The 23,841-nt window shown below is 45.9% G+C and overlaps 1 protein-coding gene across 2 annotated transcripts in view; it reads left to right on the forward strand.

Moving 5' to 3' along the window:
• SERGEF (secretion regulating guanine nucleotide exchange factor) overlaps positions 1-23,841 on the forward strand; it is a 461,739-nt gene that overhangs the window by 299,832 nt on the left and 138,066 nt on the right. For both annotated transcript variants that reach the window (XR_014465527.1, XR_014465525.1), the window contains one exon: positions 10,086-10,174. The gene's annotated coding sequence lies outside the window, so the exon portion shown is untranslated. The remainder of the gene's footprint in view (positions 1-10,085; positions 10,175-23,841) is intronic.

Here is a 23,841-nt window from a genome sequence, read left to right on the forward strand (position 1 = left end):
CTAGCCCACATTACACTGTTACATCACAGTTACCTCCCCTCCAGCATTCTGCAGGAGACTCCCTGACATAGCAGCAATCTCCCTCTCTCCCTCATTAGTCTAGCAACCTCCCTCATGTCACCTAGCCCACATTACACTGTTATATCATAGTTACCTCCCCTCCTGCATTCTGCAGGAGACTCCCTGACATAGCAGCAATCTCCCTCTCTCCCTCATTAGTCTAACAATCTACCTCATGTCACCTAGCCCACATTACACTGTTACATCATAGTTACCTCCCCTCCTGCATTCTGCAGGAGACTCCCTGACATAGCAGCAATCTCCCTCTCTCCCTCATTAGTCTAGCAATCTCCCTCATGTCACCTAGCCCACACTACACTGTTACATCAGTTACCTCCCCTCCTGCATTCTGCAGGAGACTCCCTGACATAGCAGCAATCTCCCTCTCTCCCTCATTAGTCTAGCAACCTCCCTCATGTCACCTAGCCCACATTACACTGTTACATCATAGTTACCTCCCCTCCTGCATTCTGCAGGAGACTCCCTGATATAGCAGCAATCTCCCTCTCTCCCTCATTAGTCTAGCAATCTCCCTCATGTCACCTAGCCCACATTACACTGTTACATCATAGTTACCTCCCCTCCTGCATTCTGCAGGAGACTCCCTGACATAGCAGCAATCTCCCTCTCTCCCTCATTAGTCTAGCAATCTCCCTCATGTCACCTAGCCCACACTACACTGTTACATCAGTTACCTCCCCTCCTGCATTCTGCAGGAGACTCCCTGACATAGCAGCAATCTCCCTCTCTCCCTCATTAGTCTAGCAATCTCCCTCATGTCACCTACCCCACATTACACTGTTACATTTTTGTTGGGAAAAAGAATGACCAATAGATACATTTTACAATGAATCATCAGCACCATTTCCCAGCACTTTACCAAGTATAGTAGCTCTTACTAACTGCTTTGGGGCTGATCTACATTTGGATATAAGTCATTTTATAAGATTCCCCTCAGATGTAGCAGTACACACCCACGCTTCTAGGTGCCACGTTCACAATCTCTCCATATATGGAACTAGACACGCCCTTTGGGTGGAGCATGACAAGCCCCCTCAATGGGGCGCTGTGCAAAATTCTATAATCTCCCGGAAAATAGTTTTCAAAAGTAGGCAAGTATGCAGTAACTAACCGAGATACTGTGCGTGTCAGTCATACAGTAACTCCTCGAGATACCGTGTGTTTCATAGTCATATAGTAATTACCCGAGATACCGTGTGTGTCAGTCATACAGTAATTACCCGAGATACCGTGTGTGTCAGTCATACAGTAACACCCCGAGATACAATGTGTGTCAGTCATACAGTAACTACCCGAGATACCGTGTGTGTAATAGTCATACAGTAACTACCCGAGATACCGTGTGTGTAATAGTCATACAGTAACTACCCAAGATACCGTGTGTGTCAGTCATACAGTAATTACCCGAGATACCGTGTGTGTCAGTCATACAGTAATTACCCGAGATACCGTGTGTGTCAGTCATATAGTAACTCCCCGAGATACCGTGCGTGTCAGTCATACAGTAACTACCCGAGATACCGTGTGTTAGTCATACAGTAACTACCCGAGATACCGTGTGTGTCAGTCATACAGTAACTCCCCGAGATAGCGTGCGTGTCATAGTCATACAGTAACTACCCGAGATACCGTGTGTGTCAGTCATACAGTAACTACCCGAGATACCGTGTGTGTATTAGTCATACAGTAACTACCCGAGATACCGTGTGTGTATTAGTCATACAGTAACTACCCGAGATACCGTGTGTGTCATAGTCATACAGTAACTACCCGAGATACCGTGTGTCAGTCATACAGTAACACCCCGAGATACAATGTGTGTCAGTCATACAGAAACTACCTGAGATACCGTGTGTGTAATAGTCATACAGTAATTACCCGAGATACCGTGTGTCAGTCATACAGTAACTACCCGAGATACTGTGTGTGTCAGTCATACAGTAACTACCCGAGATACCGTGTGTGTCAGTCATACAGTAATTACCCGAGATACCGTGTGTGTCAGTCATACAGTAACTACCCGAGATACCGTGTGTGTCAGTCATACAGTAACTACCCGAGATACCGTGTGTGTCAGTCATACAGTAACTACCCGAGATACCGTGTGTGTCAGTCATACAGTAACTACCCGAGATACCGTGTGTGTCAGTCATACAGTAATTACCCGAGATACCGTGTGTGTCATTCATACAGTAACTACCCGAGATACCGTGTGTGTAATAGTCATACAGTAACTACCCGAGATACCGTGTGTGTCATAGTCATACAGTAACTATCCTAGATACCGTGTGTGTCAGTCATACAGTAACACCCCGAGATACCGTGTGTGTCAGTCATACAGTAACTACCCGAGATACCGTGTGTGTCAGTCATACAGTAACTACCCGAGATACCGTGTGTGTCATAGTCATACAGTAACTACCCGAGATACCGTGTGTGTCAGTCATACAGTAACACCCCGAGATACCGTGTGTGTCAGTCATACAGTAACTACCCGAGATACCGTGTGTGTCAGTCATACAGTAACTACCCGAGATACCGTGTGTGTCATAGTCATACAGTAACTATCCGAGATACCGTGTGTGTCATAGTCATACAGTAACACTGTAGTGGAAATGTGCCTCTTACCCATGTCCAACCCGGGTTCGAACCGGGTACAATTTACTGGGTCTGACCCAGGTTGCTAGTGGAAAAGGGGTATGAATAAAGTCCCTTGTGTGTCTGTGTACTCATCATACACTGCAGGTGGATGTGTCTGGCTGAGGCAGGAAACACCATTAGAGTTAATTACAGCACCTGATGTGAGGGCGGAGAGTGACTGAGGCCCCTCCCCCCAGGTGGTGCTGTCATTAACACTGATGTTACTGTGTGATTCCCCTGGGATAATGGACTGTCATGTGTCTCCTGCATGGATCTTCCCCAAATACATATGTTACCAATGCAGTAAATATCCAGAGGTGAGGATATGGTGTTGCTCATAGCTAAACTAATGGCGATGCTAGTGATATGAATTGGCTGATAACAGAGGACAATACCTTAGTGTGAATACAGCCGATGATACGATAGTGTATATTTCATGTGACTGTTGACCTTTGCTTCCCATAGTTGATTAAATAGTGTTTTATGGTGTGTACACACAGGGCGATATGGCTTCCGATGGTCCCGATATAGTGAACATCGGAAGCCATATCGCATATTAATTGTCGGCTTTTTAGGGCTAACGAGCCCGATGCGCGCTCCCGAGTGAGCGCAAATCGTCAGCGATATAGTGAGGGCAGATCTGCACTATATAGTCTATATTGTCCCTCTGCAGCATGCTGTGCGATGCGAGTCCCGATACCATCTGATCGTATCGGGACTCGCATAGCTGACGTGTGTACACACCATTATGTTGGTAGCTCTGTGTGCACTGGTATCTGTATAGGCAGGATTGTTTAGGAATATAGTATAGATATAAGGCAGCAGGCGTACAGAGATATATACTACATGCAATGTTCTATGCTGCATATTGTAAAGTCTTCTGTCACCTGCTACTTGTTAGCACACCGTCCTGCTGGGTCTAGGGGACGAGAATGACATACCTGACAGCATCGGATGACCTACCTGACAGCATCGGATATGACGTACCTGACAGCATCGGATGACGGACCTGACAGCATCGGATATGACATACCTGACAGCATCGGATATGACGTACCTGACGGCATCGGATATGACGTACCTGACGGCATCGGATATGACGTACCTGACGGCATCGGATATGACGTACCTGACGGCATCGGATATGACGTACCTGACGGCATCTGATATGACGTACCTGACAGCATCGGATATGACGTACCTGACAGCATCTGATATGACGTACCTGACAGCATCGGATATGACGTACCTGACAGCATCGGATATGACGTACCTGACAGCATCGGATATGCCATGTGTGCATACAGTAACAATCTGATATACTATAGATGAAATAATTGTACAGTGTCATAGTCCTACAGTAACTACACGAGATACCGTGTGTCATAGTCATACAGTAACTACCCGAGATACCGTGTGTGTCATAGTCCTACAGTAACTACACAAGATACCGTGTGTCAGTCCTACAGTAACTACACGAGATACAGTGTGTGTCATAGTCCTACAGTAACTACATGAGATACCGTGTGTGACAGTCCTACAGTAACTACACGAGATACCGTGTGTGTCATAGTCCTACAGTAACTACATGAGATACCGTGTGTGTCAGTCATACAGTAACTACACGAGATACCGTGTGTCATAGTCATACAGTAACTACACGAGATACAGTGCGTGTCATAGGCATACAGTAACTACACGATATACCGTGCATGTCATAGTAGTCATACAGTAATGCCACGAGATACTGTGATAGTCATACAGTAACTCATAGTTGCCTACCCTCCTGCATTCTGCAGGATACTCCCTGAAATAGCAGCAATCACCCTCTCCCCCTCATTAGTCTAGCAATCTCCCTCATGTCACCTAGCCCACATTACACTGTTACATCATAGTTACCTCCCCTCCTGCATTCTGCAGGAGACTCCCTGATATAGCAGCAATCTCCCTCTCTCCCTCATTAGTCTAGCAATCTCCCTCATGTCACCTAGCCCACATTACACTTACATCATAGTTACCTCCCCTCCTGCATTCTGCAGGAGACTCCCTGATATAGCAGCAATCTCCCTCTCTCCCTCATTAGTCTAGCAACCTCCCTCATGTCACCTAGCCCACATTACACTGTTATATCATAGTTACCTCCCCTCCTGCATTCTGCAGGAGACTCCCTGATATAGCAGCAATCTCCCTCTCTCCCTCATTAGTCTAGCAATCTCCCTCATGTCACCTACCCCACATTACACTGTTACATTTTTGTTGGGAAAAGGAATGAGAGACAGATACATTTTAAATTGAATCACCAGCAACATTTCCCAGCACTTTACCAAGTATAGTAGCTCTTACTAACTGCTTTGGGGCTGATCTACATTTGGATATAAGTCATTTTATAAGATTCCTCTCAGATGTAGCAGTACACACCCACGCTTCTAGGTGCCACGCTCACAATCTCTCCATATATGGAACTAGACACGCCCTTTGGGTGGAGCATGACAAGCCCCCTCAATGGGGCGCTGTGCAAAATTCTATAATCTCCCGGAAAATAGTTTTCAAAAGTAGGCAAGTATGCAGTAACTAACCGAGATACTGTGTGTCAGTCATACAGTAACTACCCGAGATGCCGTGTGTGTCAGTCATACAGTAATTACCCGAGATACCGTGTGTGTCAGTAATACAGTAATTACCCAAGATACCGTGTGTGTCAGTCATACAGTAATTACCCGAGATACCGTGTGTGTCAGTCATACAGTAACACCCCGAGATACAATGTGTGTCAGTCATACAGTAACTACCCGAGATACCGTGTGTGTAATAGTCATACAGTAACTACCCGAGATACCGTGTGTGTAATAGTCATACAGTAACTACCCAAGATACCGTGTGTGTAATAGTCATACAGTAACTACCCAAGATACCGTGTGTGTCAGTCATACAGTAATTACCCGAGATACCGTGTGTGTCAGTCATACAGTAATTACCCGAGATACCGTGTGTGTCAGTCATATAGTAACTCCCCGAGATACCGTGCGTGTCAGTCATACAGTAACTACCCGAGATACCGTGTGTGTCAGTCATACAGTAACTACCCGAGATACCGTGTGTGTCAGTCATACAGTAATTACCCGAGATACCGTGTGTGTCAGTCATACAGTAACTCCCCGAGATAGCGTGCGTGTCATAGTCATACAGTAACTACCCGAGATACCGTGTGTGTCAGTCATACAGTAACTACCCGAGATACCGTGTGTGTCAGTCATACAGTGACTACCCGAGATACTGTGTGTGTATTAGTCATACAGTAACTACCCGAGATACCGTGTGTGTCGTCATACAGTAACTACCCGAGATACCGTGTGTGTCAGTCATACAGTAACACCCCGAGATACAATGTGTGTCAGTCATACAGAAACTACCTGAGATACCGTGTGTGTAATAGTCATACAGTAATTACCCGAGATACCGTGTGTCAGTCATACAGTAACTACCCGAGATACCGTGTGTGTCAGTCATACAGTAACTACCCGAGATACAGTGTGTGTCAGTCATACAGTAATTACCCGAGATACCGTGTGTGTCAGTCATACAGTAACTACCCGAGATACCGTGTGTGTCAGTCATACAGTAACTACCCGAGATACCGTGTGTCAGTCATACAGTAACTACCCGAGATACCGTGTGTGTCAGTCATACAGTAATTACCCGAGATACCGTGTGTGTCAGTCATACAGTAACTCCCCGAGATACCGTGTGTGTCAGTCATACAGTAACTACACGAGATACTGTGTGTGTCAGTCATACAGTAACTACCCGAGATACGGTGTGTGTCAGTCATACAGTAACTACCCGAGATACCGTGTGTGTCAGTCATACAGTAACTACCCGAGATACCGTGTGTGTAATAGTCATACAGTAACTACCCGAGATACCGTGTGTGTCATAGTCATACAGTAACTACCCGAGATACCGTGTGTGTCAGTCATACAGTAACTACCCGAGATACCGTGTGTGTCAGTCATACAGTAACTACCCGAGATACCCTGTGTGTCAGTCATACAGTAACTACCCGAGATACCGTGTGTGTCAGTCATACAGTAACTACTCGAGATACCGTGTGTGTCAGTCATACAGTAACTACCCGAGATACCGTGTGTGTCAGTCATACAGTAACTACCCGAGATACCGTGTGTGTCAGTCATACAGTAACACCCCGAGATACAATGTGTGTCAGTCATACAGAAACTACCCGAGATACCGTGTGTGTAATAGTCATACAGTAATTACCCGAGATACCGTGTGTCAGTCATACAGTAACTACCCGAGATACCGTGTGTGTCAGTCATACAGTAACTACCCGAGATACAGTGTGTGTCAGTCATACAGTAATTACCCGAGATACCGTGTGTGTCAGTCATACAGTAACTACCCGAGATACCGTGTGTGTCAGTCATACAGTAACTACCCGAGATACCGTGTGTCAGTCATACAGTAACTACCCGAGATACCGTGTGTGTCAGTCATACAGTAACTACCCGAGATACCGTGTGTGTCATAGTCATACAGTAACTACCCGAGATACCGTGTGTGTCAGTCATACAGTAACTACCCGAGATACCGTGTGTCAGTCATACAGTAATTACCCGAGATACAGTGTGTGTAATAGTCATAGAGTAACTACCCGAGATACCGTGTGTGTCAGTCATACAGTAACTACCCGAGATACCGTGTGTGTCATAGTCATAGAGTAACTACCCGAGATACCGTGTGTGTCAGTCATACAGTAACTACCCGAGATACCGTGTGTGTCATAGTCATACAGTAATTACCCGAGATACCGTGTGTGTCATAGTCATAGTCATATAGTACAACCCCGAGATACTGGGTATCTAATAGCCTTAAGGCATACATTAGGGCAACTTTGCCCCTCTGAGAAGTCGCCCGCAATCGCCCATTGAGCGATGTATAGCATGTGGTCCTTTTTGCATGCGATCCCAGCCAAGCCTGCCCGGCTCATAGGAAAAGAGCCTAAATTGCACGTGAATCGCTCTAGTGTACTGTATGGGCGCCTCTATACTGTTATTGTATAGTCAGCATCTCAGGTTGTTACTATATGATTATTGCCTATGCTGTATCTCAGGTTACTTTAAATACAGACTGTTACCATATGTGTATTACGTTTGCTGTGTCTCGGTTGGTTATTGCCTACGCTGTGTCTCGGGTGGTTATTACGTACGCTGTGTCTCGGGTGGTTATTGCGTACCCTGTGTCTCGGGTTGTTATTGGGTGGTTATTGCGTACGCTGTGTCTCAGGTGGTTATTGCATACGCTGTGTCTTGGGTTATTATTGGTGGTTATTGAGTACGCTGTGTCTCGGGTGGTTATTGCGTATGCTGTGTCTCGGGTTGTTATTGGGTGGTTATTGCGTACGCTGTGTCTCGGGTTGTTATTGGGTGGTTATTGCGTACGCTGTGTCTTGGGTGGTTATTGCGTACGCTGTGTCTCGGGTTGTTATTTGGGTGGTTATTGCGTATGCTGTGTCTTGGGTTGTTATTGCATATGCTGTGTCTCGGGTTGTTACTGGGTGGTTATTGCGTACGCTGTGTCTCAGGTTGTTACTGGGTGTTATTGCGTACGCTGTCTCTCGGGTTGTTACTGGGTGGTTATTGCGTACGCTGTGTCTCGGGTTGTTACTGGGTGGTTATTGCGTACGCTGTGTCTCGGGTTGTTACTGGGTGGTTATTGCGTACGCTGTGTCTCAGGTTGTTACTGGGTGGTTATTGCGTACGCTGTGTCTCGGGTTGTTACTGGGTGGTTATTGCGTACGCTGTGTCTCGAGTTGTTACTGGGTGGTTATTGCGTACGCTGTGTCTCGGGTTGTTACTGGGTGGTTATTGCGTACGCTGTGTCTCGGGTTGTTACTGGGTGGTTATTGCGTACGCTGTGTCTCGGGTTGTTACTGGGTGGTTATTGCGTACGCTGTGTCTCGGGTTGTTACTGGGTGGTTATTACGTACGCTGTGTCTCGGGTTGTTACTGGGTGGTTATTGCGTACGCTGTGTCTCGGGTTGTTACTGGGTGGTTATTGCGTACGCTGTGTCTCGGGTGGTTATTGCGTATGCTGTGTCTCGGGTTGTTACTGGGTGGTTATTGCGTATGCTGTGTCTCGGGTGTTTACTGGGTGGTTATTGCGTACGCTGTGTCTCGGATTGTTACTGGGTGGTTATTGCGTACGCTGTGTCTCGGGTGGTTATTGCGTATGCTGTGTCTCGGGTTGTTACTGGGTGGTTATTGCGTACGCTGTGTCTCGGGTTGTTACTGGGTGGTTATTGCGTACGCTGTGTCTCAGGTTGTTACTGGGTGGTTATTGCGTACGCTGTGTCTCGGGTTGTTACTGGGTGGTTATTGCGTACGCTGTGTCTCGAGTTGTTACTGGGTGGTTATTGCGTACGCTGTGTCTCGGGTTGTTACTGGGTGGTTATTGCGTACGCTGTGTCTCGGGTTGTTACTGGGTGGTTATTGCGTACGCTGTGTCTCGGGTTGTTACTGGGTGGTTATTGCGTACGCTGTGTCTCGGGTTGTTACTGGGTGGTTATTGCGTCCGCTGTGTCTCGGGTTGTTACTGGGTGGTTATTGCGTACGCTGTGTCTCGGGATGTTACTGGGTGGTTATTACGTACGCTGTGTCTCGGGTTGTTACTGGGTGGTTATTGCGTACGCTGTGTCTCGGGTTGTTACTGGGTGGTTATTGCGTACGCTGTGTCTCGGGTGGTTATTGCGTATGCTGTGTCTCGGGTTATTACTGGGTGGTTATTGCGTATGCTGTGTCTCGGATTGTTACTGGGTGGTTATTGCGTACGCTGTGTCTCGGGTGGTTATTGCGTATGCTGTGTCTCGGGTTGTTACTGGGTGGTTATTGCGTATGCTGTGTCTCGGGTTGTTACTGGGTGGTTATTGCGTACGCAGTGTCTCGGGTGGTGGTTGTTGGATCTGCTGTTCAAGACAAGCGTCCGCGTTAACATGGTCCTAGTGAATGCCAGATTATCGTCACTGTAAAGCAGGGGCGGGGCTACAATGGCTCAAATACATCATCCACCTCCCTGGAGTTTTAAAGGCGGTTATTGGGGCTACAGCCAGTTCTGGAGACTTGCTTACCCTTCAAGATGGCCAAAACCGGCACCTGTTTTTCCAGAGGGTAGACAAGTATGTGTATGACAAATAGAACCCCTATTGGGGACAAATGAGGGGGGTGGAATTGTAATCCATGAAGTGCCGGGCTCCACAAGATCTATTTTGGATCTTTGTTCTATAGTCTAATGATGTCGGACTCAGCGTGACGGAAACAATCACTGTCATTTTTCTCTGTTTACTACAGAATGCGACAGTCTCCTAGGGGAATGTGTCTACAATTGCAATAGAAACGATCTCCAGAAGTTGGCAGAAAGCTGTGGTCCCTCCAATACTGTGAGTAACAGCATTATGACACAAGTAAAGTGTATCTATGAATGGATGTTTTATATTCTGGGTGCTGCAAAATGTGTGATAAGCAATTTATCTTGTAACTGTTAATGCTGCAGTGTTACAAATCTCCTCCAGTAAGCGATTCACTACGTGTCTGGTCCGAGAGGTGTATGGGCCGAGCCGGCTGCCGGGGAGGTTACCGGGCCCGGCCGGCAGCCGGGGTAGGTGCCTGGGCCCGGCCGGCAGCCGGGGAGGTGTCTGGGCCGAGAGGTGTGTGGGCCGAGCAGGCTGCCGGGGAGGTTTCCGGGCCCGGCCGGCTGCCGGGGAGGTGTCCGGGCCCGGCTGGCTGCCGAGGAGGTTTCTGGGGCCTACACTGAAAATGACACATTGGTATTTGACTGAATTTGTGCTTTTCTTTTTTTGCGGGGTTCATTTTTTTTTAATTTTTATTATTCCTCAGACTGTTATTACCAACCATCCAAACACCATATTTTTGTGTGTCATAGGCAAATGAAGGTAGGGGGGTGGGGGTTCCGCACCCAAAAAGTAATAAACTCATGCCGACCTTTTCAGTGTTGTCAATGTTGACCTTTCCTTGTGTTAAAATTCTGTCAATGTCAACCCATTTTATTGGTTTTGACCTAATCACCGTCGACCATTAGTGGTCGACCTAGTGACTGTCCCCAATATACCATAACCGAAACTAACTGTTTTCAGTTTTCTTTGCACTGGTCGCGCCCAAACAGACTGGGTTTAGCGCGTAAAGCCGCTAATCCCGTGTACAGTCCTATTTTGGGCGTCCAAAGTGTAGTTTGCACCCCCTAGTGAATTGCTCCATTTTGCACCCCCTAGTGGTAGCCGCAGGTAAAACCACTGACCCCACACCCCCCCCCCCCCCCCCGTGTTTATCTTTAACCATTACTGTAGGAATTATCCCCTTAATCGCTTTGCATTATTATCTGTACTACTATTTGCTGCTGTTTAACCTCATGCCAGAGGAAGGTTGTTTATGTGATTTGATGGTGTGTTAAGTGCGATTACAACATAAATGACTAATTTATGTGCCTATTTATCAAACTAATTCTGTCCTTAAAACCTGAGACTTTAGTTGACATGAATCCGGAATTCTCTGTTTTAACCAGAGCTGTAGACGTTACAATAACAAATGTGATGTGGTGACAACTGCTGGTCAGGGCCCCAGGCCTGCACCTGCTTTATTGCAGTTACTGTTGTACTAATCATCCCGGCCAAGGCTCTAGTATGATCCTGGAGCTCCATGGTGTCCTAAATCCAATGTACAGCTGGTCCTAAAAGCAGTATAACCAGAGTCAGAGGTCAGTGCAATAAAGTGGCTACTTTGCCTTTTTATGCACCTTGTAGCTGTTAAGCTGATATGAGCTGACATTTATCAGACATTAATGAACGATATCCTCCTGACACCAGCAGTAGGACAGAGTAGCCGATCTCTCAGTACAAGGTCTACAAGAACACTTAGCGGTTGGGAGGAGACCAGACAGTCCGCAGGTAAAACCCATCACTGGCAGTTGGTCTGTTGGAGAAGTACAGAATTACAGATATGTCCTTATACACTTTTTCTGCAAGCGCGTCAAACACATAGACACCCCAAGTCGCATGAGAATAGTATAGCCCCAGGCCATTTACTTTGGCACTTTAAAAAAAAAAATGGAAATGTATCTTTGTCGCAATGCGAAGCGACCAGGACACATCAGAAGACTCTGCTGAGTAGTGTGATATGACACTCCTACTGTATATATCTGTGTGCGGTACACGGTGTGCTACAATGTCCTAACTCATCACTTTGTCATTTTGAAAGAAGGACATGCTGCGTTGAAAAAGAGGTGGGTGTAGCCTCGTGTGGATGGGCGTGGTCTAAGACTATGACCCCCCCAGGCATTTTCGTTGGTGTGCTCAGCGCTCCCCTAGCAGCTGGCAGCCCCCGGCCCCATTCAGGGTTGTGATCATTTGGTCTACAGCATGATGGTCATTAGGTCGACACGGGTCTAGGTCGAAAGGTCATTAGTTCGACAGTGTCTAGGTCTACAGTCAAAAGGTCGACGTGGGGTTTTTGCACTTTTTTTTACCTGCATGTCAACACAGTCGACATGGACATAGTTTTAAGTGCACCGCATCCCCTCGCAACGCTCGCTGCGCTCGTGATGCGTCTGGCACGGTGCCTCGCTACGCTCGGCACACTATTTTATTCTCCCACCACGTCCTAGTGGATGGTAGGGCATGAAATACCGCCTGTCGGTTAAAAAAAACAGTGAAAAACCCCATGTCGACCTAGACACTGTCGAACCAACGACCTGTCAAACTAATGACCTTTCGACCTAGAACCATGTCTACCTTTTGCCATGTCGACCTAATGGTGTTGACCTAATGACCGTCGACCATCATGCTGTAGACCAAATGACTGCATCCCGCCCCCCACTCCTCCCTGCACTGAAGAAATGCTGTGCGCATTAGTCCACATTATTCGGCTAAGGCCATTGCTGGTTCCTTCTCAAGGGGGGGGGGGGAGGGGCTGCGTACTATGCGTGGTTGTTCGATAACTGATCGGGCTGCTAATTTGCAGGGCAATGGTCAGGCCTGAATCAGTCCCAAGATGACAATTGTTTTGCTTATGATTTTAATAAGAGGTACCATTTGGATAATGGGTTAAAAAAAAAACTATTTTTAATGTTATTTTAGGCTTGGAGATGTGTGCATACATACTGTACTTATTAAATATTGATTTTTATTGAATTACTTTATTACTCTCCTGGTAATTCATCGCTACTATCTTTTTGGAATTTTTATTTGTGTGGGATTAACTATCCCTATCTATAGTAGCTGATTGACTTAACATCCCATAGCCGTCCCCTATTGGTACCTAGGCACACCTTTTTTGTAGTTTATGACGTCACACATGTCAGCGCCCATCCTGCTGCTGCATTGAATCCCATCGTATTTGCTGATTTACGTAGCAGCCACCCACCCGCTCCTGAACTGTCTGACTGCATATACATGTGCGAGGCCAGTACTGGGAACTCCAGATTCTCATGTCCCCATCAAGCACATTTCACCTTAATGATTTAAAATCCTGTTCTTCACTGATAACACTGCAGTAATGTGAGCAGGAGATACTGTAGCTGTGTAACATCTCAGGAGGTGTCTGGGTAATTCATTTACCTGCTGCACTTACAGACCCCTCCTGATGGTACAGGGTGTTTGTATTACATATTTATCTGGGTAACGCACAGTAAGATCTATTCCCTGTGTGGCAGCTTTGCTTTCCAGAGTGTTGTTGGGAGCGGTGATGGGCGGGGTCATGAGTAGAGGTGTATCAGTCACCCCCAAAACAGAACTTTGGTTTTCTCTTTGTCTCTGATCATCCATACAGTGATACACACATTGTAAATACTGTGGGTATTATTAGAATATATTCCCATAACTCTTTTAAGGGGCCTACGCACAAGGTGACACTATTGAGCGCTGTGTGCTGAGCGATCTGTCAGGTCCGGTGTTCTCAGTGGCCAGTATTCTCTATATTAATCCCTGGGCAATATCGATGTGCGGGGATGAGCATCGCTATGGCCCCTACATACAGTGAGATTGCTTAGAAAATGCCCTGAAAATGGTCCGTGTGTAGGTGCCATTACTTTGGTACTCAGCCAGTGGAATTCTGGGGAGGGAGCGAGCGGACGGGAGAGCCTGCGGGCAAGCTTGGGGTGCAGGCACAGCTCCGGCGCCCTGTTATCCTCTGGCGCCTGGAGCTCGTGCTCTGCCAGCTCCGCCCTCGCAATGCCTCTGTGCTCAACACACAGCAAGGCCTGATTTCTATAACCGATAATGTTATTTATTTGTACCTGGCTCTCTACCTGTGAAAGCTACCGCTGCGGATGGCGTGTCTATACCACAGTAGACATTACTGGAATTGGGATTAACTGACCTGTGCCTTTGGTTTTTGATGCCAATAAATCAAGTATCACGTCTCTGAGGCAAAAACAAATGAAAGGCATTTAAAAAAAAAAATAGTTTTAATTCAATGTTATTTTATTCTGCCTTATTTTTAGTTAGGTAGAACCTGGATTTTCCATTCCTTTGGGCCCATCCCACCTATGTATTCATTGCAAACCTAAGGACTACTATCCCTGGACCCCTGTACAGATCTCCCTCTCCGTGTATGTATATGCCTACTGATATGGGGGATCGGGATGAATTTCATCCCCATATCAGTAGCCAGAAGTGATGAAACGCGTTGTGTGAGGCGCCTGCACTTTCTCTGTTTTATTCTGCTCAATGTAAGAACTTTTTTATTATTATTTTGTCATATGTGTGGTTTGTGTACAATTAAAACTCCCAAAAAGTTCCGTGGGATTATGTATTTCTTCTGTCCACATGCAGTGCACATGGTTTTGTCCATTTAAGAAATAAATTAGCTTTGGGAGTGAACCAGAATAACCCCCAGAATCTGATTGGTTGCTATGGGCAACATCCCCACCTCAATAGAACGCCCATTTAGAAAATGTACCCCTAGGGACTGGGGTTTATGACAAGCCATCTTGGAGAACTATTTATTGGAAATACGTTCTTTACAGACATTGGTGTTAAAGCGCTGTTACGGTACCTTTTTTCCCTTTAATAATTTAAATACCCATATAATATTGTGTGTATAATAACCAGGATGCAGGATTATTCGATAATAATGGTAATAGAGTAAAATCACTTTGATTTGTGACCTAGTACAAAGGCAAACGCTCATTGTTCACTGAATGAGACCATATTATGGGCAGGAGTTTGTGCGTTTGCATAGAATGCAGTGTAATAAATATAGGTTTTTGGCTTATTTCATTTATAGTAACCCTGATAATGAGTTATTATATGGTCATTTAATCAATTTAACAGCCATTAATAATTCTTACTGTGATATGGATAAATGAAAACCTGCAACAGTAATAGTGATTCAGTTCTACCCCTTTCACACAGCTATGCTGGGACGCATCCAGGTTGTTGAACACTGGTATATCCCAGGTACAACCCAGCTGAGACCCCTTTCAGACTGGCGGCCTTACCTGATTGGTGACCGCACTATCCGAACCAGTGCTTGGAGATGGGATCTGGCATTACCAGCATTGCTACTGGAATCCACGGGTTACTGATTCGAACCCATAACTTTATTTATTATTAACACCTCTACATCTTCTATCTGCTACCTTATCACTAAGAAATAATGACCCTGACCCCAACTGCTAGATTTAAAAGATCAACAGTTTGATGACCTGATTTTAAGTATGTAGTGGAGGATGGCAAAGAAAGGCGCTAGCAACTCGCCAGCGCTAGTCAACTAGATTATACCAAATAACACAGAGGGGGCTTACACCGCCTCCTAAATGTATAACCTGCATTGTTCAGGACTCACAACCCTTTACTCAGGCAAAGCATGTAGGAACCCACACGAGAACGCGCATTGTCCACCCGTAGGTGAAGGACACACTTACCAAAAGGTGGTTCCCCACAATGATCACTGGTTGGTAACGACCCCCCCCCCCCCCCCCCCCCGCCCTATCTGGTTGTAAAAAGCCGACTACAAAATTAAACTAGTAGACCAAAAATACAGTCAAAATTGAAAAAAGTCAGGAAGGGCGGGTTGGGCTTCCGAAATAGCAAGGGAAAGATGGCCGCCATGGCCTGCCCTTAGATACTACTCCATAAGCTCCACCCACAACATCCCTAATAGGCAGACAAAGAACACATGCACAACTAAACCTAACCCAAATAGTCACAACAATTCAGGGCTCTTACAGTAGATGGCTTTGTGCCTATGCTCCCCTCAGTGCCACCGTTTTAGCGCTCCCTAATAGCAAAACTGTGGCAAGGCATGCTGGGACTTTCTCAACAGCTGGAGAGCCACACGTTGCCTACTCCTGGTCTAAAACATGCGTTCCATTCTCCCGCCATACAGTGACCTCTCAGACTGATACTGATGAGTCATTGACCGACCGTTCCCCTATGTCTCTTGCTGGGATACTGCCCAATACTCTGGGGCTTATTCTCTATCCCATGCATCCTAATGGGGATTGGGACTATACAGACGGCCTCTCTTCCTGTTCTTCCGTTTCAGCTTATCCTAAAAGATCATTACATTTACTAATGTATGTACTGGTTTAGGCTAAAAGGTATCATGATTTCAGTTAATTAGTGGAACCGTTCCCCCGTGCATATCATCCTGATGTACCGTAGGTGAAGGCGCAATATTCGTGAGCTATAGCTTTCTTGCGCTAACTAATCTCTCCTCATTCATTGTTTCCTGGTGTAGAATTATTAAACCACATGCTGATCCCCCTGTTACTTCATGGATTTGTAAAATAATCCCCCAACCCACGATGATGTAAAACATTAAATATTGTTTTAAGTACGGTAGGCGCCATTCTGCCTCCGCTGTGTTCTAAGTGGGCCTAATGCCAGTATGTTGCTGGCACTGCACTGGGAAATTGAGCGTGTCCATTCCATGTGAACAAAGAGAACGCGTAGGACAATAAGGCCAAGGCGCTGATAGATGTGAACGTGCTGGAACACAAGCGTGCAGTTTGACCATTGCATCAACCCTGGGTCTCAGAGTGTCCGAAGCCCCGAGCACCTGCACGTCCAAATAGGCAAACATTTCTCCCAGGCTTCCCAAGGCCTCCTCCGTCTCTGCTGCCAGGAATTCACTGCTGTCAAGAAATCATAGAGCCAAGAAAGAAACGAGCGAATTAGGGCTGTTTTGACATGCTCGGAAGGAGGAAAAAATGGAGTTTGTGTTTTGCAGTAATTGGGGAGAATTCTCCAGCAATTCCTAAGGGGAATAAAAATTGCACAATGCCCTTTATTTAATGGATTCTTGTCAGGTCTTTTTCTTACTCATTGTCAAGTTTATTCCTCTGCCACTTACTGTGTTATACGAGGAGAGTTTCAAGGCTGAATGTACAGATGAGTGATACTTTTGTGCTTGTGATTTACAAACTAAGTGAATTTTTAATGATCCATTGACATTTCGTATCAGTGCAGGCTCCAGATGAAACACCGCTATTTCTACATAGAGATATTAATGTTGTTACTTTGGTGTAAACACAATGTCACACCAGACCTGATGTACATATGATGCATTTCAGGATTGGTATAGCTGTATGGGACGTGTGGTACAGAATGTCGGAATGGTATGAGTGGAGATATGGAGCATGTACAATACGTTTGGTGGGACTTGTTATGGGTTCAAATGTTGGTGTACTATTACAATCTTTCTGAAAGGGGGCCGTCAGGTTGGAATGACAGTTGGTCTAATTTCAGCAAAGGTGGCTCTCTTGTAACCAACATTGTAAGTCGTGGTTGGAAAAAATTACATCATCGTCCATCCCACTTTTTCCTTTGTACTGTAAGTAGGTGGATTCGGGTGGGGGGGGGGGGGTCATTAGCAAGAAGGTGCTGGTCAATGCAGACTGGCTCTGAGAGACACAATTTTTGGGAGCCTCTTGGCCATTCCCAGAGAGCAGGCAACTGACCCACATAGAGAGTATACCAGCTATTCACAAATCACTTGTTGAGCTGCACTCCCCCTCTGGTGGTCACTGGGTTGTGTGTCTTCTAAAGTAAATTTAGGTATCAAGGGTGGGTTGCTTGTGATCAGAGGCCTCAAAAATGGTCTTATTCAGCTCCTCTCTCTGTTAGCTACATTGGATTGGATTAGTAGATATTCGTTATTTTTTTTTTTTTATATATATATATTTTATCACATTCCGCTATTGAATACGGGATGCAGTTTAAATCCCGGCGGTCGGGATCCCGGCGTTTAGAATCCCGACGCTGGAATCCCGACCACCGAAATCCCAACACTTTCTCCCTCCGTGGGTGTCCACGACACCCCTGGAGGGAGAATAAATTAGCGTGCCGAGCGTAGCGAGGCACCGGGCCCGCTGCGTGGCGAGCGCAGCGAGCCCGCAAGGGGGGGCGATCCACGTCCCCCCCTTGTCGCGATTTTGAACGCCGGGATCCCGACCACCGGGATTTCATACTGAATCCTTGAATACAGTGTGTTCAAGAAAAGTAGCTTTTATTTGTATTTTTTATTTTACTGTTTTGAATCCATTAATGATGGTAACCAGTGGAAGCTCTAGAGGCGGAGCTGTAGGCTGCCGCACAGCCCATAATTCAAATAGGGGAGCTACACCAACTGCCATTCCAAGCACTAACAAACCATACTGGCGGGGACTCACTGGCAGCGGTTGTGGCCCTTCTTTTTTTTTTATTTGAATTTTTGGACTGTGCTGTAGCCCCTCCTCTGGGGCCATCACCGATGGCAACCCAAACTGTGTTCAGATACACATAAGTACCAGAGACCATAACAAGGTATGCCACCTGCAGTAGAATATATAGCGGACAGAATGAAACGCCAAAGGCACAGTGTAATCAGATATCGTTGTTGGGGTCATCCAAGAAAAATAAAAAAACAATGAAGCCATCATCTGTAAGCTGGAGGGGGGGGGGGGGGTGGAGTGCAGTTGAAGGGGAGAAAGTGAGACCAGAAGGAGGGGAGCTAAGGCTTGGCAGCCATTGTTGGTGGTCATGCTTTTCAGCAGAAATAGACCTTACCTGAGGCCATCTTGAAGCTTCACAACTTGTGACTACCTGGGGGGTGATCTGGGGTGAACAGAGAGTTATTGTGGCCTCTCTCTTTCTGTCCACTATTACAAAGCTTTAGCTCCATGTCCTACCACGCCTCATCCAAAAATAGATTGCATTCTCATCAGTTATGGATACCCTAGCCAGTAAGGCTGAACCCCATTCTTTCTCCCCTATTTTACATTTTGGCAACAATTGATACCACCTCACAGACTTCCATTCCATACTCTCCGCTCTAGACCTGTGCAGCCTCTAAGAAACTAGGTTACCAAGTCAACTTACCACACACCTTTTCTCAAGACCCATCCAGAGAAAAGAATCAAAGCTTGAGTAGATGTCATGAAAACATGTTTTAACTTGACCTTACTTGAGAGAATCTGCATTTTCCCACATGAAAAATGTACGGAGAGTAAAGAATTAACCAATCTGCAAGACTCTCTGCGAATGTCCCACCCAGTAATTCCTTGTGTTAATTTTTTTTTTTTTTTTAGAAGGCTGGACTTGACCCTGTATTTCTCATGCAGGTTTCTTTGAGGTTGGCCCTGACCCTGTACTCCCATACAGGTTTCTTTGAGGCAGACCTTCTCCTAGTACTCCCCTGCAGCATTTTCTGAGGTTGGCCCTCGACCAGTAATCTCATTAGGTCCAATATTTATTCATATGATGAAATAATGGGCACTCGCCATAAAAAACTCCAGAATTTAAATGGGAATCTAATCCAAGGTATAGGCGGAGTTTTCAATAATATTATGAGTTTTATTTAGCTGTGGAAAATGTTTCTGATTTATTTTGATCCTTTTGAAGTTAGGGATCACCCTAGATGCGTTTAATATTATCCTTGGAAGCAATACTAAAATCTGTGTTGCCAACCCCTGTGCTACTCTTCCTTCTAGTCTCACCTCTGATGTAGCGCCACCCGGTATATTCAGCACAAGTGTAATATAATCCATTACACCACCCCCTGTAGAACACCAGATACTATAACTGGTAGGTAACATGTACCCCTGTGGGCAAGTCCAACCCTGACAACATTATATAAAGATATCTCCAACAAATCTCTCTAGAGATCACTTCAGTCCCCGTTTATAAGGTTCCATCCCATATAAGAAAATAACAATAGTTAATTATGTCCAAGATGCTCAGATTTTGGACTGAGTACAATACGTTGCATCACTGAATCCCGCTACATAATATCCATGTATTACATTGACCTTCGATAAAATCAGAGTTTGCCGGCTCCACTTAAGTTCTAAGATTCCATTGAATGTGATAGACTTGATTTGGGTAGGGGATTTGCTTGTGGACATGACCATAAGCTTTCCTTTGACACCGAGCCAAGACTTCTTGTTTGAACTTTCTGCTTAATCTCTCCTTTTGCCTCTGTTTCTTCTGTGTCCAATCCCATATGTTCTGCCACTTTCTTGCTCAATTCTTCTTCCAACAATAAAACAATGTTCCGGCAGATTAAAGCCGCGGTTCCAGCCCAAGATGCAGGAGATGAGCAGAGACTTAAACCTCAGAGCTGTGTGAGGTGAGGCCTGCAGGCAACATGGAGAGGGGCGCAGTTTGTAACAGATGGGTCTCAGGGTTCAGTAAGATCTCATAATACTATATAATGCTGCGGTTCTCCATCAGACCAGGGAAGACTCAATGTACACAAAGAATGAAATCTGCAACTCCATATACTGGTGCTATTCTGTCACCATTGTTGTAGTGCCACATTATATAACTATTAGTCAAAGAGGAGAGACCCATCTGAGACTTGGCATATTATGCTGAGCTGTGTTATGTGAGATGGCGGGCATGCCAGGTATAACCTGCTGTGCCTTGTGCCAGGTGTAACGTGCTGCGCTGTGCCTTGTGCCAGGTGTAACGTGCTGCGCTGTGCCTTGTGCCAGGTGTAACGTGCTGCGCTGTGCCTTGTGCCAGGTGTAACGTGCTGCGTTATGCCTTGTGCCAGGTGTAACGTGCTGCGCTGTGCCTTGTGCCAGGTGTAACGCTCTGCGCTGTGCCTTGTGCCAGGTGTAACGTGCTGCGCTGTGCCTTGTGCCAGGTGTAACGTGCTGCGCTGTGCCTTGTGCCAGGTATAACATGCTGCGCTGTGCCTTGTGCCAGGTGTAACCTGCTCTGCGCTGTGCCTTGTGCCAGGTGTAACCTGCTCTGTGCTGTGCCTTGTGCCAGGTGTTACGCTCTGCGCTGTGCCTTGTGCCAGGTGTAACCTGCTCTGCGCTGTGCCTTGTGCCAGGTGTAACGTGCTGCGCTGTGCCAGGTGTTGCGCTCTGCGTTGTGCCTTGGGCCAGGTGTAACGCTCTGTGCTGTGCCTTGGGCTAGGTGTAACGATCTGCGCTGTGCCTTGTGCCAGGTGTAACTTTATTATTATATTTTGGATACCCTTCCAAAATGGCTTGGAGGCTCCCACAAGTGGGCGGGCCAAGAGGCACCTGATGATGTGATTTGCGCTAAATTTTAGGGCACTGTATAGTGGGGGGGGGGGGACAGAGTCATGAAGACCCCTCCTCGCCAAATTTTTGCACACCATGCCCCCGACCAGGCTTTTTAGTCACTGTTGAGTGGTGACTAATGGTTACTCCAACAGAGCGTCAACAGCCTTTGCTGACCGTAAACCCTGTGACCTCCACCCCTTTACTCCAGCACTGGAAATTGTTAGGTTTAGGCTGGTGACCCTACAGGGGAAGGGGGATGGTTAGAGGTATGGTAAAATTACTGAGATTTATTGTGATTGACTGTTGGGTTCCTGACTGCTGAGATACAAACACACACACACACACACACACACACACACACACACACATATATACACTCTAATAGGAGAACACATTCTGCTCTGTTTACGCCTTTATTCCTATTTAAGGGGCAGAAATAAGTTGTCATATTTCCTCTTTTGGTTTCCATATCAGTCAGACCGTAATACTTCCATGAACAAAATAAACACGGCGCTGCTATAAAAGCGATAAAATCAATCATTTTATGATCTATGGGGCTGTATAATAGTATAAAACACTAAGCAAAAAATCTGTATTTCCTACACCCTGGTAAAAAAACTCAGCGTGGGGCCCTCAAGCAGCGGAACCGTAACCCGGTCATTATTTCCACAGCCATTATTAACCAAGTGCAGCCCGGACAGACTTCCCTTTGATGTTTCCTTTTGTTTCGTTGCCCTGCGTTGCGTCTCTGTGGAAATCTGGACTTTCCTGGCTGGGTTTCTGGATTCTCCAATTTGATATTGTAACATAATCTTGATATACATTGGGTTATATGAGAAGACCTCCAAATGTTGCTCTCTCTGTCCCGGGAAGACCCTGCGATATTACCAAGTGCTGGGTAAGAACCAAACATGTGTTTTGTGGATGATTGAGCCTCTGCTTGTAATGGAGAATGTAATATTTATTGGGAGATTAAGTTCTTAATTGGACACCATTCGCTGGAAATGGACGTTCTATAGGATTACAAGGGAGCTACTATGTTTCACGAAAAGTGTATGAAATCCAGAACTAGTTGCCCGGGACTATTCCATCTTACAATGACCAGGAGAATTTGTATACAGTATATCCTTTTACGTTAACAGTTCTGAGCAGTAATTAGCAGCGAGGAAACGAGTGCAGATTATCTTTCACACAATGGTTTAAAAGGAAATTTACCCGACGTCGTTTATATCCATGGTCAGTAAGGTAACCGTATGATAGGTCAACAGTATCTAGGACAGCGGTCAATCGGAAGACCATGAATGGTCAAAGGGTAAGAGGTTAACATTGACAAAAGATCGATATGGCAATGATTTTGTTTTCTTCCTTTGGACTTTTCCATGCGTTACGATTCACGCGGACTACAATGGGAACGTTGAAGTGTGCTGAGCTCAACGGAGTGGGGCACCACGGGAGTGTAGGCACTACACTAATTGTCGATGTCGCCATTGACACCAGAAAATGTTATGTCGCTCTTTTCAAGTGTTGACCTTTTTCATGTTGAACTATTGCTTGTGTTGACCTTTTCCCCTTTATTGGCCTGTTAGATTTTGACCTTTTTTCATGTCAACCTTATGTCTGTAGACCAGTGATGGTTAATCTTATTGACTTTCCACGTAGATGACCCTATGATCCACACGTCAATCATACCCAAAAAGATGCTGTATGATCATAGGACATTTATATTCACATGATGCCTACGCTTGGTAAGAAAGGCTTTACACATATTGGTCTTGTTGACATTAGACATGGGTTAATTAATGTGTATATTAGAGAATTATAATAAGATCTGATGAACAGGATTTCCATACACACAGAGAGCAGGAAAAAAAACCCTATATGGTTGTCCATTACATAGTATGCCACTATCAATGGTCAGTTGCACTATTACCATTGATGCCAACCATCGATGGTAATGATGGCCATCCCTATGTTGACTTTGTGCATGTTGACCTTGTGCATATCAAACCTTGTCTGTCTGCCATATGGATACCAAGTTGGTTTTTGGGTCTTTTTACAAATGCATTTCTGAAATGTACAATTTTATATCCTAGCACATATTATAGGTCGATGATGATGTTAAATGACTTACCGAATAGACCACCTAGAATTGCACTTAAGACACTTACTAAGCCTAGAGTGGATGGCGGTCTGGGACTCCTGGACTTCCAGGTTTACTATCTAGCAGCCCAACTGATGCACCTGTCAGACAGGATGCTGGGTAGATCAGGCCCTACCTTTGAGAGCTCCTACACCGAGTGTGTGGGGTCCCGCCTTCCCCCTCTTCTCTTTCTTCTTTCCTCTCCCTCCACGCCTACCCTCTCCCCTCTCTTTAGACAGGCACTACTTGTGTGGCGGCAGGCTCATAAGATTTACGGTTGGGTTGGGATTGATGGAGAGACCCCCCTATGGTATAACAAGCATACCCTGAGTTTAAGCAGCTCTCTTCCGATGGTTTTTGGGTAAGGGTGGGCCTTTTATCCGTCTCCCAGCTGTTTCTTGGGGGAACGATAAAAACGTTCCAGCAAT

Source organism: Crinia signifera, chromosome 11 (genome assembly GCF_055691185.1).
Source record: "Crinia signifera chromosome 11, ASM5569118v1, whole genome shotgun sequence".
Taxonomy (NCBI): Eukaryota; Metazoa; Chordata; class Amphibia; order Anura; family Myobatrachidae; genus Crinia; species Crinia signifera.